This window comes from Nuphar pumila, chromosome 11 (assembly GCF_984573655.1).
Source record: "Nuphar pumila chromosome 11, dmNupPumi1.hap1.1, whole genome shotgun sequence".
Lineage (NCBI taxonomy): Eukaryota > Viridiplantae > Streptophyta > Magnoliopsida > Nymphaeales > Nymphaeaceae > Nuphar > Nuphar pumila.
The window spans coordinates 13922293-13938432 of NC_143259.1; the positions used below are offsets into that span (position 1 = coordinate 13922293).

The 16140-nt window shown below is 40.9% G+C and overlaps 2 long non-coding RNA genes across 3 annotated transcripts; one reads left to right on the forward strand and one right to left on the reverse strand.

The window, feature by feature from the left end:
- Positions 1-17: 17 nt before the first annotated feature.
- LOC149822045 (uncharacterized) lies at positions 18-3041 on the forward strand. The gene is made up of 3 exons (XR_016426070.1): positions 18-966; positions 1060-1157; positions 2695-3041. It is a non-coding gene; the product is annotated as an uncharacterized LOC149822045 (long non-coding RNA).
- An 853-nt stretch (positions 3042-3894) lies between these two features.
- On the reverse strand, positions 3895-12057 carry LOC149822046 (uncharacterized). Of its 2 annotated transcripts, XR_016425910.1 has the most exons (4): positions 11845-12057; positions 4851-5011; positions 4515-4748; positions 3895-4310 (listed from the first exon to the last, which is right to left on the reverse strand). It is a non-coding gene; the product is annotated as an uncharacterized LOC149822046 (long non-coding RNA). The 2 variants fall into 2 exon arrangements; XR_016425909.1 differs by lacking the exon at positions 11845-12057 and having other exon boundaries at positions 4851-5030.
- Between the last annotated feature and the right edge of the window lie 4083 nt (positions 12058-16140).

The following is a 16140-nucleotide window of genomic DNA, read 5'->3' on the forward strand; positions in this document are numbered from 1 at the left end:
TTAAACCTTGAAAAATAAACAGTACATTGTGCATGTCAAAACCCTGCCAGCAAGGGATGAAAATGCGAAAAAATAGGTTGATGAAATCCATATGACTTCTGAAATTTGGCAATCAATTTATGTGAACTGTGAAGTCATGGGGATAGGTTCTAAAATTGAACTTCCTGATTCGTTCTATTACTAAAAATTGTAAACAGAATATGACAGTATGCTTTCTGCTTGACCAACCTGGTTTTAATATTATAACATGGTACACTAGTCAAGTTTTTCCAACGTGGCTTAGGGCGGGTGACATTTTTTTAAAGTGTTCATCGAGATTGGGTTGCCAAGTAATTACAAGTTTCCAAGCCTTGAGTATTTTTAAATGGATGGTTCATTTGAAGGCATCCTAGGGTTTGCTGCTATTTAATGGCTACGAACAGGCAAGGCTTATGATATTTGGATGGTCGCAAGAGATTGCAGACTTGTGAATTGGTAGCCCATATATAACTATTTAAGCCCCAATTCTTGCAATAGCAAATACCTGATCTTGGGGAAGAGTTGAGCAAATTAAAATCATATAATATTGTTATCATTTAAGGTGACTAGAAAAATGTCCACAGGGAGTCCCACGTGCAATAAGAAGCCTTAGGAGGCGATTGTTACACTCCCACCCAAAGGGGACTCAGATCAGGTCATTCGTCGAATGACCTTAGGGTCATTTGACGATCTGACCGTTGAGTTACGCCATTACGATGGCTGCCACGTCTTTTACGATTTTTGCTGTTAACGGCGTAACTCCGTTTAACAATTTTCAAAAGTTAAAAAAAAAAGAAGAAGAAAAAAATTCACGAACCCCCAAAAGAGGCGTCGTCTTTTGGGGTTCCCTCCCTCCCTTTCTCTCTCTCTTCGTCTTCCCCTTCGCTATTAGGGTTTCGAAGAGAGAAAACTACCGCAGCCGATCGTCGCCATTGCTGCAGAATTGAAGTATCTCTCTCTCTCTCTCTCTGTTGGCCACCTTCCCTGCCGGATTTTTCCTATTGTTGTGAAGTTCTAAATCGTTTCTCCTCTCGCTCACAGCATGCAACTCTCCCTGGGTCGTGACACACAAGCAACAATCCAGACCCATTTTCGGGGATCATCGTCATTGATGTCTAGCAGATTTGGAGGGCTCGCAGGTATGGATTCATCCTTCTCTCTCTCAGATAGCAGATACCAGAAAATAAGGTTTGTTTTTTCACATTATGTTTCAGAGGGATTTTGTGATTCACATAGATATAAATGGTTGTTGAAATCTTCCTCCATACAATGAGAATACTATTGTAATTGCTTCTATTTGGGAAATGCAATTAGGGTATTGAAGAATGCGCTGTGATAGCCCTGTTTCTTTTTGTCAACGAGTCTTCGTATGAATGAAATCATAGAGACGCCCTACCTCGAATAGGGTCTCTTTTTCTTTCACCCACTTCATCTTCTTCTTCCCATCTTCCCTTCTCCTTCTCCAACCAGCTTCAGACTCCCGAAAGGTTGAGTTTTGCTGGTACTTGATTGCTTCCTGCTACTGCCCTAAAATAAGAGAAAGAACTAATCTAGGTCTGGGGAGAAATGGCCACTCTCAATGGTTCTGATAGGAGTCCCTCAGAAACCAATCACAATGTGTTGTAAAGTCCAATGTGGTGAAAATTAGGGGTATCTTGCTTAAGATGTTTTTTCTTGAATTTTGCAAGTTTCGACTTTCCAGTACCTTGTCACGCAATTTCTTTTAATTTTCTTATTCCCTTCTAGAGCTTTCTTTACTCCCAGAGCAGTATTATGGACAAGTTTACATATTTTCTACATATTAAGAGTGAAAGGTGGATGTTTATTTGTTCTTGATGTAAATGTGCTGTTAACGCTGCTTTTACTGTTTGATTTTCTCAAGCCACCAGCAGTATTGTGTGAACCATTGTACTGTCATCTGGTTTGCCTTTTCTCTTGGAATGTTATTCTAGTCCTTGCTCCTTCAAATTGTTTCATTAATTTTGGACTTTATGTGCTTTTACTGTTTCATAATCTGGATTCGACATTTTTTTTCCTACTGATGGAATATATCATTTTTAGACCTCAAAAGTAATTGCTTAATATTGTCAAGATATTGAAGTTACATGTATATGCATATATATGCATGAGCAGCTGGTGTGTATATGTGTGCCTGTGAGTGAAAGAAGCCTGGTAATGGCACCAGGAAGTGCTAGCTTTCTTTGACATTTTGATGGATGTCATAGACATCATGTTTGACCTTATAGTCTTGGAAGACCGTTGAATATCACTAATTGTTTTGCTTTCACCTCTAACCTTTTAGTTACCTAGTGTTATAACACCTCTGCAATCTTATGAAGCTCCATTATAGCACTTACGTTGAACAAGTTAGGCATGCATGATTTATCTCTTCTATCAGTTTCTGAAACTCCTAGCAAAAAGAAGCTTGGATTGTATATCTTGGCTGGGCTGAAAAATGGACAAAAGATCACCCAGAGAAACGTTATGTGCTTCTTGGCACAAATCTAGCGCTTGATCAGATGAAGATGTGTCCATTTATGCTGTTATTGTTTTTCAATTCTTTAGTTCTGCCAGCAATTCATTTACATTTTTTGTTTATTATGTTCCCTTTGGTTTGCTGTTGAAGATGAGATATAGACGTCAGTTGAAACTGAGTTGCTTTCTTGCAAATACCAGGATTATTTCGTAAACAGAATTATGGAGAGCGATTTGATTGTTTAATGGATCATGCAACTGGAATATTTAATACACTGTTAGCAAGAGCTTCCAAGACTCCTAGAAATTACATTCTTGATCAAAACCATTAGTGGTGGTTGCAGAAAAATGATTTAAAGAGATGGGGAAAAGCGATTTAAATGTTGACACCTTCATTTGATCTTTTGTCCATTTTTTTCTTCATTTGCTATATTTAAAATTAAAATGTATATCTTGAGCTTTAGAACTATTTATATGTCAACAGAAGGCATGATAAAATGATGGCTCTGTTGCTATATTTGAAATCAAAATTTCATGTTTTTATAGTCTTTCCACTGCCACCAGTTAAATGTCTTGTGGATTTGTTGGCTCTGTTGCTATATACGCTATCAAGAAGTAATCTGTCACTTGAAAATAGTTAAGAGCCCATCCTCTTGAATGGGCAAGCAGGGAGGACTCTAATTTAACATGGCAAAAAATCTGATTATGTAGATTTGGTACTATTCAAGCAAATGCATCTTCCAATGTTCTAAGTACAATGATACTATAGTTTAACAGTGGTAGGCTTCGTTTAGCTTTTCTCATACACCTACAAATGTTTAAAATTGGGATCCAGCAGAATTTTAGGGACAAGATATCTTTACACTATCATCCATCCTTTCCATACTTTGGACAGTTCTTGCAGCACCAAGAGAAAGGAAGAGAATGAACAAAAAAGATGACGATGAACAGTTCATTACCAATGAAAAGCATCCCAGGCACCACCTACGGGTTGCCACTTTTTGGTTCGTTAAAGGATAGGCTTGATTTATTTTTTTAAGGGAAGACGCTGGGGTTTTACCCCCAAATTCTATTAAATAAAATCAGTTACATCCTATCACCCATTAAGGGTAGCCAATCCGATGGCTTATCCTTTCAAAACAAATGATTACATGATCGAAACATAAAAAGTATGCGCCCCACGGCCAGCAAGGGATCTATATGGATCACATGCTCAATGTGCAAACAGAAGACAAATGAGGCTGAAGCAATAGATCGGTCACCATCTTTTGCAGATGCAATTAGTCGACACGACTTTGAAGAATTAGAAATCAGCTCCACTTTCTGACCTTGCTAGAGCTCATCAAAAAAATGACAGCAATCAGCTTCGATAGGCTCCCGACTGTTTGATAGGCTTGATTATTTTCAGTTTCAAGGCCAAGACACCTTCAGAAGTAGAGTGGCCAAGTGCCAGAGCACTATCTTCAGAACCAACATCCCTCCCTCCTACCCATTTATCTACATCAACGCCATTACTGACTGTAAATCCTTTGAGGCCCTCTTTGACATGTCGCTCCTCGAGGACATTCTTGTTGGCAACTACATGTCTAGTGTTAACTATGGAGGAACTCGTGTACTTGGTTATTTGGATACCTCCGAGCAAAACCATGTAGTTCTTAAGAGTTTTGCATTGGATAGACTGAAGAAGAGCTCAAGGAATTGAGCTGCCCAGTTGCATGAGTCCTTGCAGAAGATGTTTGACACATTGGGGAAGGATGTGAAACTCCTAGAATGAGTCCTTGCAGATAATTGAGGATTATGCAAGAAGAGTGAAACACCTGACAATAAGTGAAGAGATCATACTCAAAACTCCTTGTCTAATGTCTTGAGTTTTCACAACTATATATCAGTCTTGCAGTTAACTGATTTGTTCCATAGCAAGAGAAAAATAACAGAGAATCAAAACTAAAACACACTAGAAAAATTAATGGTATCAACAATGCTGGAAGTTCATAAACAGTCTACCAAGGTTGAAGGCTTACGTGTTTTACTAGCCTACAAAGAATCGAAGCACAAGAAATTTTCTGAATTCAACTGTCCTTGCTCATGAAAGCAAACTTCATGTTACTTGTGTACTGCGATTTGCCTTGTGCTCCCCTGTAGAAGCTAAAGAATGGAAGGACACGCACGTTCAAGCCATAACACACGCCCTTGTGCTCTTCAAAGTTCACTTGAAGGATGATTACATCCGGGTGCATCCCTAAGAACTGACAAATCTAAACCCCACAAAACAAAAGCCAAAAAAAAATTCAGATCCTCATCTCACCCTTTCCTGAACTGTTCATAAAAATACACAAAACTCAGAGTGAGAGAGAGACCTTAGGATGTAGAGCCCTGCATCCACCGCAACAAGCTTATCTTCGGCACTCAAGAGTGAATCAACGAGGTGTTTAGCAGATGTTATATGTTCCATGTTGGGCTGAAGGGTCTTCTCCCACCACCTCAACATCCTCCCCGCCCTTACCGGTGCTTCGGTTTCCTGCAAAAGACCAAAACAAAAAAAATCGAATAGGGAGAGATCCAAATCATCTCTTCACTTGACGAAGAAACAAAGGAAAAGAGGAAATGAACCACAAGGGTGTTGGATCTTGGTATGGATTAAGTGTGGCCAAATATGTCTCACATCGAATCCAATGACCCATTTAATGGGCTATTGAGATATGCACCACCAGGATAATAATGAGGCTTATTACACATTGGATTCTCAGTATATTTGAGAATCCAACAAGACAGTTAGGTTGGATAATGGCTACTCAAGAAAGGTTAAATTCTTCAGCTCCTGCCTTTACAGAGAACAACCGAAGAGGTTCAAGGATCCTCTCTGATGCAGGTCGTTAATCAATCCTCAATCATCTTCTCCTCGAGTCTTCCCATGTGCACTCCGATCCAAAATTCATCAGTGGTATCAAAGTTAAGTTACCGGTGTGCACTTGAAGAGTAATTGCCCCTACCCTGACATCTATGGTGGTGCTCACATGAGTCACAGGTGCACTGATTGATTTCGACAGAACCTCGGGCGGAGAGATCATTGAGGGCACGACGAGGGGCTACAGCAGAGGGCACGATGACCCTCTGTTCTTTCTGAGGGTTCAGTTTTGTCGAAAGAAGACATGACTAGGTACACTCCTTCGAGGCCTCCTTCGAGTTGAAGCCCCTAAGTCATGCAATTTGGGCAGAACCCTAAGAGCGCGACCATGCGATCGAAGCCTCTGATGTGAGGCCGCTTCTCAGAAAGGAGAGAGGCAAAGGATTGACTCTCTTGTCAGACCCCCATCGATGATCGATCCATGAGAGCATGTCAGAGAAAAAAAAAGTCAGTGACAGAAAGAAGAAGACTTCTGTAACCGCCACGTTGGGCTGCCCCGAGACACCCCTCACCGGGACGGATTCTGGCAATCTGTAACCACCTCGCTACTCTCGCTCTTGGAATAAGGCAGATGAACCAAGGGACGATGGTGGTGAAGAGAAAAGCAGAGAGGCACTACTCAACAAAATTAGAGGAAGACTCAGTTGGGATTCAACCCCTGTCTCTCTCCAGTTTCGTAAAACAGAGGGTACATAAAAATGCATGATGCGACGACTGTCGTGTTGCCAGTTGTCAGTGTTAAATATGTATATGTAAATGAATATATTTCTGTACTGTATTGTACCACTTGTACAGCATATTGTACTGTATTGTACTACTGTACTGTATTGTACTGTATTGTACAGCATACTGTACTGTATTGTACTATTGTACTGTATTGTACTGTATTGTACAGCATACTGTATTGTACTATTGTACTGTATTGTACCACTCGTACAACATATAAATATCAATGGAAAGGGGAGAAGACATTATTGCCGCCCAACATTTTTTTCTCTCTTCCCTCTTACCTCTCTCTCTATCTCTTGCTACGATAGTAAGGTAACTCCCACATCTGATTTCTCACATGGTATCAGAGCCAAGGGCGTGGTAATCACGATCATCTGGAAGGCCCCTAAGGACCTTGACGTGCGTTTTTGGGCGTTCTCAAGGAAAGTGTTTTTTTTTTCATCTTTTCTCTGTTGTTTCTCCGTTGAATCACTATATTTCGACATCGTTTCTTCATTTCCTTATATCGTGCATCTTTTCCTTCTTACATATTCTGTTATCCCCAATTTTATCAACCCTAATTTCTGTTTTCCCCAAATTTGGGAACCCTCATTTCTCAAAAGTGCCTCTTTTCTCAAACTTCTTGTGATTTCTTATCTATTTCTTGCAATATAGTTGATAAATCGTACATTCTGCACGATTAACTAAAAAATCGTGATTTCCAAAACTCAAAAATTTCTGTCCGTACGGTTCTGTCCGTACAACCTACGAATTTCTGTCGTGCTGTTTGATTCATCTTTGATCTTCTTCCTTATGGATTCTAAAATCAGCCCCGGATTTCTTTCTCAACTTGTTTCTCACAAATTAACTCATGATAACTACTTACTTTGGAAACGCCAAATTCTGCCGTTTATCCGAAGTTATGGTCTTTCCGGGCATCTGGATGGGGGATCACCCGCCCCACCTATGACTATTACGCAAGAGGTAACTGGTAATGATGGGAAGGTGAGTTGCATTGCTATTCCAAATCCTGCGTATGATGTTTGGTTTCAGAAGGACCAATCTGTGGTTGCCTATTTGACCGCCACGTTATCTGATCGTATATTACAAACTATCTCTGACCATTTTACTGCTGCAGAACTATGGAGACATCTTGCTCACTCTTATTCACAGGTTTCTGAATCACGTGCACTTCAACTGAAATGGCAGTTCCAATCTATGCAAAAGGGAACTAAGACCATTACTGAATTTCTAGGGGGTATCAAAATTATTATTGATCAGTTGGCCGCTATTGGATATCCTGTTTCTGACAGAGATGTTGTTCAGCAGGTATTGGGAAGCCTTGGGCCCCAATATCGTATGTTTTGCACTGCATTACAGGTTGCCTCTACACTTCCATGCTTTGAGGATTTACAGGCCAAACTCCTACAGTATGAAGTTAGTTTGACTCAAGATCATCTTATTGATGATCCTCATCCTGTCATGTTTACATCTGGGTCTACCTCATTTCGTCCACCTGCTGCTCATATGGGCCGTGGAGGACTCCTTCCTACTCCTACTGCTCCACCTGCCACTAGAGGTACCCGTGTCCCTACTTGCTTCCATTGCAACAAGCGTGGCCATGTGAAAGCAGATTGTTGGCACAACCCACAGAATCGCAACAAGGCAGGGAGGCCAGGACCAAGAGCTGGACAGATGAATGTTAGACAGTTTCAGGGGCAGCCGCAGGGAAATTTTCGAGCACATCAGGGTACTGATCAGGGACAGAGTGCAGGGTTGCCACATGATGTGCAACAAATTCTGATGACTGCATTTAACAACATGAATTTTCGTCAGAATGATGATGGAGTTTGGTATATTGATTCTGGAGCAGCCGCACATGTTACTTCTGATGCAGGTAAACTTTCCAACATGGTTCCTTATATTGGCACTGGCACTATTGTCACGGGAGATGGTTCCCACCACCCTATTTCTCATACTGGAAATGCATCTCTCTCTTTGTCACAATCTACACTACCATTGAAAAATGTCTTACTCACTCCTGCCATTGAGAAAAACATTTTATCTGTTTCTAAATTGGTTGATGAAACAAATTCGTCCATGAAATTTACTCCGTCTTCTGTTTGTCTTAAGGACCTTCGAACCAAGAAGATGCTCGCTAAGGGTGAACGACGCGGAAACATGTACGTCTTCGAAGCAGCCCCCGGGACTTTGAAGACGTCATCTACCGTGTCTCCATCTTTTCCTGCTTATTTGAGTCAGTCTTCTTCTGTTATGCAATGTAATAAGCCAGTTTCTTGGCATCGTCGGTTAGGTCATTGTAGTCAAGGGTTCCTTGACAAATTGTCTTCTCAGGGTTTTATTCCCAAAGTCAAATTAGATCATAAGTGTCCTAGTTGTAATGTCTGCAAGAGTCATGTACTTCCCTTTCAAAGTATCAATAAAAGAGCTTCCAAGCCATTTGAAATTATTCACTCTGATGTTTGGGGCCCAGCTCCTGTTTCATCTCTATCTGACTCTCGTTATTATGTGTTATTTCTTGACTCTTTCACTCGTTACACTTGGATTTACTTTATGAAATCTAAATCTGAAGTGTTCAAACTTTTCAAACAATTCCATGCTCTTGTTCAGAACCTTTTCAATTCAAATATCACTTATTTCCAGTGTGATGGTGGTGGAGAATACATATCTCATGATTTTAGTGAATATTTAAAGGACCATGGCATCACACGTAACTCCTCTTGTCCTTACACTCCACAACAGAATGGAGTAGCAGAACGTAAGCATCGGCATATTGTTGAAACTGCGTTAAGTATGATGCACAATATTGATATTTCTTTCTCTCTTTGGACTGAGGCCTTTCACACTGCAGTGCATATCATTAACAGGTTGCCTATGGAATTATTAGGAGATCAGTCTCCTTATTATTTGCTTCACGGTTCTCACCCTTCTTATGATGATTTGCATGCTTTCGGATGCATTTGTTATGTCCATGTGGATCATTCTTTACGTAACAAGTTTCAGGACAGAGCAGTTCAGTGCAGATTTCTGGGATATGCCGATGGGTATAAAGGATATAGATGTTATGATCCTATTTTGGGTAAGATTAAGGTGTCTAGAAATGTTGTTTTTGATGATGACCATTTCAGCACTTGTGATACTTCTCAGGTATATGAGCAAACTACTTATGATCCATGGCTTTGTGATACTTTGCTATATGACTCTATCAGAGATCCTGTTGTTGATGAACCAATTCAGTTTGAAGCAGACAACTCCATCATCCAGGATGCACCTTCACGGTTTTCAGGTTTGGTTTATGCCCGTCGAGGAGCCCCTTCAACTCCATCTCACGAGGCTCCCCCTCTTCGACGATCCACACGTGAAAGGCATCCTATCCATCGTTGGGTTAGTTACAACAATTTTTCTCTTGACTTTCAGTTGTTTCTAACCAATGTGGCCAAAGAGAAAGAGCCGTCTACTTTCCATCAGGCAGCCCATTCTCGAGCTTGGGTTGAAGCTATGAACGAAGAAATGGCAGCACTTCATGAATGTCATACATGAGATATTGTTCCTCGACCTGTTGATAGAAATGTTGTTGGTTCCAAATGGGTTTACAAGATCAGGCGTAAACCAGATGGTAGCATTGAAAGATATAAAGCTCGCCTTGTTGCACGCGGATTCACACAACAATATGGGCAAGATTATGAGGAAACTTTTAGCCCTGTTGTCAAAATTGGCACCATTCGTGTGATCCTCACTTTGGCACTTCAGCATGGTTGGTCTCTTAGCCAGTTGGATGTCAAGAATGCGTTCCTACATGGGGACTTGAAGGAAGAGGTGTATATGGAGCAACCTCCTGGATATAGTGAACATGATGCGGCTACATGGGTTTGTAAATTGAGAAGGTCTCTTTATGGTTTAAAACAGGCATCTCGGTCTTGGTTTGAGAGTTTCTCCATGGAAATTCAGCAGCATGGCTTTTCTAAGAGTATACTTGATCATTCTTTATTTATGTATAAGAATGATCATGTTACTACTTGGGTTCTTATATATGTTGATGACATCATTATCACTGGGAGTGATGATGCACATATTGCCTTGGTCAAGTCTTTACTCATGGCCAAATTCAAGATGAAGGACTTAGGCCCATTGCGATACTTCTTGGGAGTTGAAGTCGATAGACAAGATGATCGACTCACTCTAAGTCAACACAAGTATACTCTTGACATTCTTCACACCACTGGTATGATTAATTGTAAACCTCTCAGCACCCCATCTGTCTTAAATCATAAGTTTAGTGCAAAAGAAGGACAATTATATCATGATTCCACTTTATATCGCCGCATTGTTGGTATGTTGCAATATCTTACATTTACAAGACCTGACATTGCTTATGCTGTAAATCAAGCATCTCAGTTTATGCATGCTCCCACTGATTGTCATATGGAATGTATTAAGCATATTCTCAGATATTTGAAAGGGACTATTGGAGATGGATTGCTCTATCACAAAGATGAAAGCTTCACTACAAGACACCGTTTACTTACATATTGTGATGCAGATTGGGGTGGGGACCCTGATGAGCGTTGGTCGGTTTCAGGATATTGTGTTTTTATTGGCCCAAATATTGTCACTTGGAGTAGTAAGAAACAAAAGGCCATTGCTAAATCCAGCACTGAGGCAGAGTACAAGGCAATGGCAGCAGGGACAGCTGATGTCACTTGGGTACGGCATCTTCTTCAAGAGTTGAATGAACCTATCTCTTCCTCTCTGCTTTTATGTGATAATCAAAGTGCCATTAATATTTCTTTTAACCCTATTCATCATTGTCGCACGAAGCACATTGAGATTGATCAGCATTTTGTTAGACAAAAGATTGAAACAGAAGAAATTGAGGCTTCGTATGTCAGATCAGAAGACCAAGTAGCAGACATCTTCACCAAAGGATTGGTTAGTCATCAATTTTGGTTACTTAAGGGCAAGTTGAGCATGACTGAAGATCATCCTCAACTTGAGGGAGGCTGTTAAATATGTATATGTAAATGAATATATTTCTGTACTGTATTGTACCACTTGTACAGCATACTGTACTGTATTGTACTACTGTACTGTATTGTACTGTATTGTACAGCATACTGTACTGTATTGTACTATTGTACTGTATTGTACTGTACTGTACAACATACTGTACTGTATTGCACTATTGTACTGTATTGTACCACTCGTACAACATATAAATATCAATGGAAAGGGGAGAAGACATTATTGCCGCCCAACATTTTTTTCTCTCTTCCCTCTTACCTCTCTCTCTATCTCTTGCTACGATAGTAAGGTGACTCCCACATCTGATTTCTCACAGTCAGCATTTGAGAAACCAGTTTGGGTTTTGCCTCTTAAAGACTCTGGAACTCCTGCCCATGTCTGGGAGCTCGAGCGAGCATGTATCTTGGTGTCCGTCTTCGTCATGTTGCCTTCACATTCCTCCGGTGGCCGAACCATACAGACGCCGGTGACCTCTCTCATCCGAGACACTCAAATGGGAGAGGACAACGTCCTCCACCGAGGCGACGTAGTTCTCAGCTTCCAAAAGGCACTTCTGCTGCAACAAGATGCGATCGAAGATGGGGGCAGTGTCGGTATGTGGGGACGACTAAGCAAAAAAAAAAATGCCATCGACGGGCCCGATTTTGCTGTCTAACGAAAAGCATCGCCGAAGATCGGCAGATTGTGGCAACCACCTGGGGTTCGAGATCCATCTGAGCGCCACTTCAGCATCATCGTAGGTCGTCGGGAAACGGTGCTCTGGCACGAGGCGATAGTTCATCGAGATGACAAAGGCTTGAAGGCACCGAGCGAATTGATGACTAACGGCGTTGTAGTACCTCCCTCCAGTTGCCCTACCAAATCTCTGGTTGTTGCGGACACCCCTTCCGGCATTGTCCTTGTCGGCATCCTCCCTGACATTGGCAGGGCTGATCCGCGAGTCTACCAAGCCGAAAAAGCCTCACTGCGGATCAGAGATCAGCAAGTTAGAGTTCTGTGCGCTTTCGCCGAAGGCACCAAGGTGCTCTAGCCGGTGGCGGGAGCTTCTCAGCCTGAAGTGGAAGCAGAGCCCAAAGCCACTGGAGACAGCATCCGCGTCAAAGATTTCGACGATGGCGACATCGACGACAAGGGCTCCAAGGTCGCTAAAGCAGTTCCTGCCCAGCGGATTCGACCAAAAATCCTGCTGGAGACACCACCAAGTTTTTTTTCCGGTGGGCCTCGGTAGAGTCAACGACACTGGAGGAAATAAGCAGCATTCGGGTCCGGTCAGATTTCGACAAGTAGAGGAAGCTCCGGTGGCACGACCTCGTGGGGCTGGGGCTGGGCCTGGGTGGAATGGTGGGCGTGGGCGTCTTCATCACCATGGGCTCCGCCACCGCAAACTCTATGGCTCCGAGGATCAGCAGAATGCAGCAGACAGAGAGCATCCTGATTTTCCGGCTGGATTGAGGGACTGGGGCTCTACACTAACAAGGTAGAGTGAAGACGCCGACAATTGCACTAAAACCCGTCGGGTGGTTGCCAAATCTCCCGACGGAGGCAGCGGCGAGGGCGATGGCCATCGCCCACATCTTTTTTTTCAATCCACTTTGTTTTCCCCCTTTCATAAAAGGGGGAAACCCTAAGAGTTTTCCCTTTTACGAAAAGGGTAACCCAATAAAAAAGGGGAGAATCTCGAGCAGCGGCGTTGCAGCTCATCGGTGGCACATATGGTGGAGGGACGGTGGTGCGAGCCGCGCACCTCGATGGAGCCGTCACCCTTTCCGATGAGGCGGAGGATCTCTACAAAGATGAGCTCGTCGCAGGAAGTGGTCGGCGGAGCAGCCAGTGCTGCTGCTGAGAGGCAGTCATTGGGATACCATCATTGACAGAAGGAAGTTGCTGGGCCCGGTGCACCCGAAGCACAACGTTGTGGTTGCCCTTAAATTGTGGATGCAGAGGCCATGGCGGAGGCGTTGTCCCTCCTCTGAGTAGGCAGAGGTGGTGAAGACTCCCTGTCTCATATGGTAGTGGTGGAGACGCCATCGGTGTTTCTTTTTGTTTTTTCTTCAGGTAAGGCGGTGGAGCAGGCTCCACTGGAAGGGCATCCCTGCCCTGTCGGATGGGTGGGTGCCAGGAACCGCAGCACAGGGCGACCGTCGAAGAGGAGGAAGGAAGCATTGTTGTCGGCTGAATGGACGGTGGTGGCCTCGGAGATCCCTACCTGATGCTCGTTGGAAACCTCTGGCCGAAAGATGGTGGAGAACCCCCATTTTTGTGGGGTGGTTGCACAGGTCGAGCGGTTGTCAGATATTCAGCCAAGGAGGCGACGAAGTTGCCGCATCTCCCGACGAGGCTTTATCTCCACCGGACTCTCATCGAAAATCTCGATCGCGGCGTCGACCGCAAAGTAACTTGCAAGAAAAAAAAATGAAAACAAGGGTTAGGGTTTCTCGAAAACTCGAGAACCTTTTGTCTCTTTCTTTTGTTTTGTTTTTACATTCAGTTCATATTTTTATGTGATATTACACTTTGGTACCTATATTATTTTTAGAATAGAGGCTTTCATTTTTTTTAAATTTAAAAAATAAGCATGTTTTTTTTTTTGAAATTATAGAAGACCGCTTGAAGTTTTTTGTTTAACTCGGAGATATTATATTTTTAATGTTTTATTTTTTACTCACTTATTTTTAACTTTTCTGATTTTGCAGAAAAGTGGTTGGATCTGATAAAACTTTTGGATACAGAAGTTCTTTAAGTTATTGCATTGTTCTCATGCTTAATATTATGATTCATGTTTTGGATTTAGCATTGATTCAATTTATTGGGTCCTAATTTGTATGGATTCAGTGTGGTTTAATTCAATTTTCTTTTATATAGATCAAGTTTAATTGTAAGATCTGTTGTTTGGGTCAATATTAGACTCTAATCCATTTAATCTTATGCTTAGTTCAAAATTGGATATGATCGATATTAGATCAGATGTTTGGATCTAGTAAGTCAACATAGACCTAGTTTGATCCAATAAAGCAATATTGAATGGATCTAGATAGTTTAAATTTATTGGGTTTAGATTCAATTGAATTAGTTTTAGATCCAGACATTATTTTTTGATCTTGTTGAACTTAAACGAATTTAGTGTTGGGTTCGGATACCCGAATAAGGGATGTGGATCTAGTTTGATCCAGTTTGGTGATGGATCTGAATAAGTATATATGGGATATGGATCTAGAATTGATCCAGAGACAAATCTAAATAGTTATACATATACTATATGGATCTAGATTTGATCCAAGTTTTATGTTGAATCTAGATAATATTAGGCCAGTTATTTGGATCTAATAATGATATATTTTGTATGGATCATAAATTTACACAGTTAGATCTAGATAAGTGGAATACTGGATGTGTAATATGGATCCATTGGCATTTGAAATATATGGTTTCATATATGGATTTCGATTATGGTCAAATCCTGTAAGGTCCATGGTTTTATTTATGCTTGTATGAAGATCCATTTTAATATGAATCATGTTGGACTTGATAGATAACATCTCAAGTTGGATTTGGATATGAAAATTTTCAAATGCAATAAAATTGGATATATATATGGATCCGGTAATGGATTTGAACTTAAATGTTCAAACTTATGGTTTGATTAAAGCCTGGTAATTGGCTTATCATATTTTTTGGCATATCCAAATGATAATGAGATAACTTTCATTGAATAACGAATCTGGTGCATGTCCAAATTGGATTTGGGTATGGGATTTATAACTTAATTCATGATGGAAAAACAACCTAGTTTGCGAATAACCTCATGATAGAGATATATCATGAAGGAAAAAATCAACTAGTGTATTTAAAATCATATGATGTCATGGCTTAATGCAAATATTGCTTAAATGCAATGCATTGAAAAAGTGAGAGCGAAATTATAATTTTACACATGCATGTTAAGATATTTATTTGTATATAATGCTAAATAACAATGCTTCCTATGGTATGCTTGTATAAATACATGAAAGGATATTTTTCATGTTTTAAAGTCTCTGCGTGAAATGTTAAATGGTGTTTGTCAGTCACATTAGTGGCTATTTGGATCCGGATATACCGATCTGAAATGATAAGCAATATGTGATAATACACATGGAAAGTGAAAGTATTTGCTATGTTTGGCAAATCACAGATTTATGAATTAATAAATTTTATATTACTCTACTAGTGTGCATGCATGTGGAATAGTCATGGAAGAGCTAAAGAAACTCATGACTATGTAAAACCCAAATTATGATGTATTCATGGACTGCATGACTTAATATACATTGAATGATGAATACTTGAAATTTATAACATGATAAAAAAATAACTTAGTTTATGAATAACCTCATTATAAGGATATATCATGAAAGAAAAATTCAGCTAGCTTATGTAAACCTCATAATGTCATGACTGCAATACATAATGCATAGGTTATGATAAAATATGAGTATTCGCCTTATATGGCCAAGTGGGATATGTTGGATCTTGGTATGGATCCAGTATGGTGAAATAGGTCTCACATGAAATCCAATGACCCATTTAGTGGGTCATTGAGATATGCACCATCAGAATAATGGTGGGGTTCATTACTCATTGGATTCTTTGAAAATCCAATGAGATAGTTAGGTTGAATAACGGCTACCCAGGAAAGGTTAAATTCTTTAGCCCCTTCCTCTGCAGAGAACAACTGAAGAGGTTCAAGGATTCCCTCTGATGTAGGTTGTTAATTAAACATCAATCATCTTCTCTTCGAGTCTTCCCGTGCACACCCCGATCCAAAATCCATCAAAGGAAAACACTATGAGGGTGTTGGGAGACCTTCGCTTCAACCCTCAACAGTGGGAAGTTCGAAGACTTCAACAATGACGGTGTAAGAAAGTAGCCGTCCGAAAAAGTTCTTTTGGCAGCAGGAGTTTTCTTCGATGATAAAGATCCCTCGAGAGTGGAGGATGCATAAAGAAATTAAC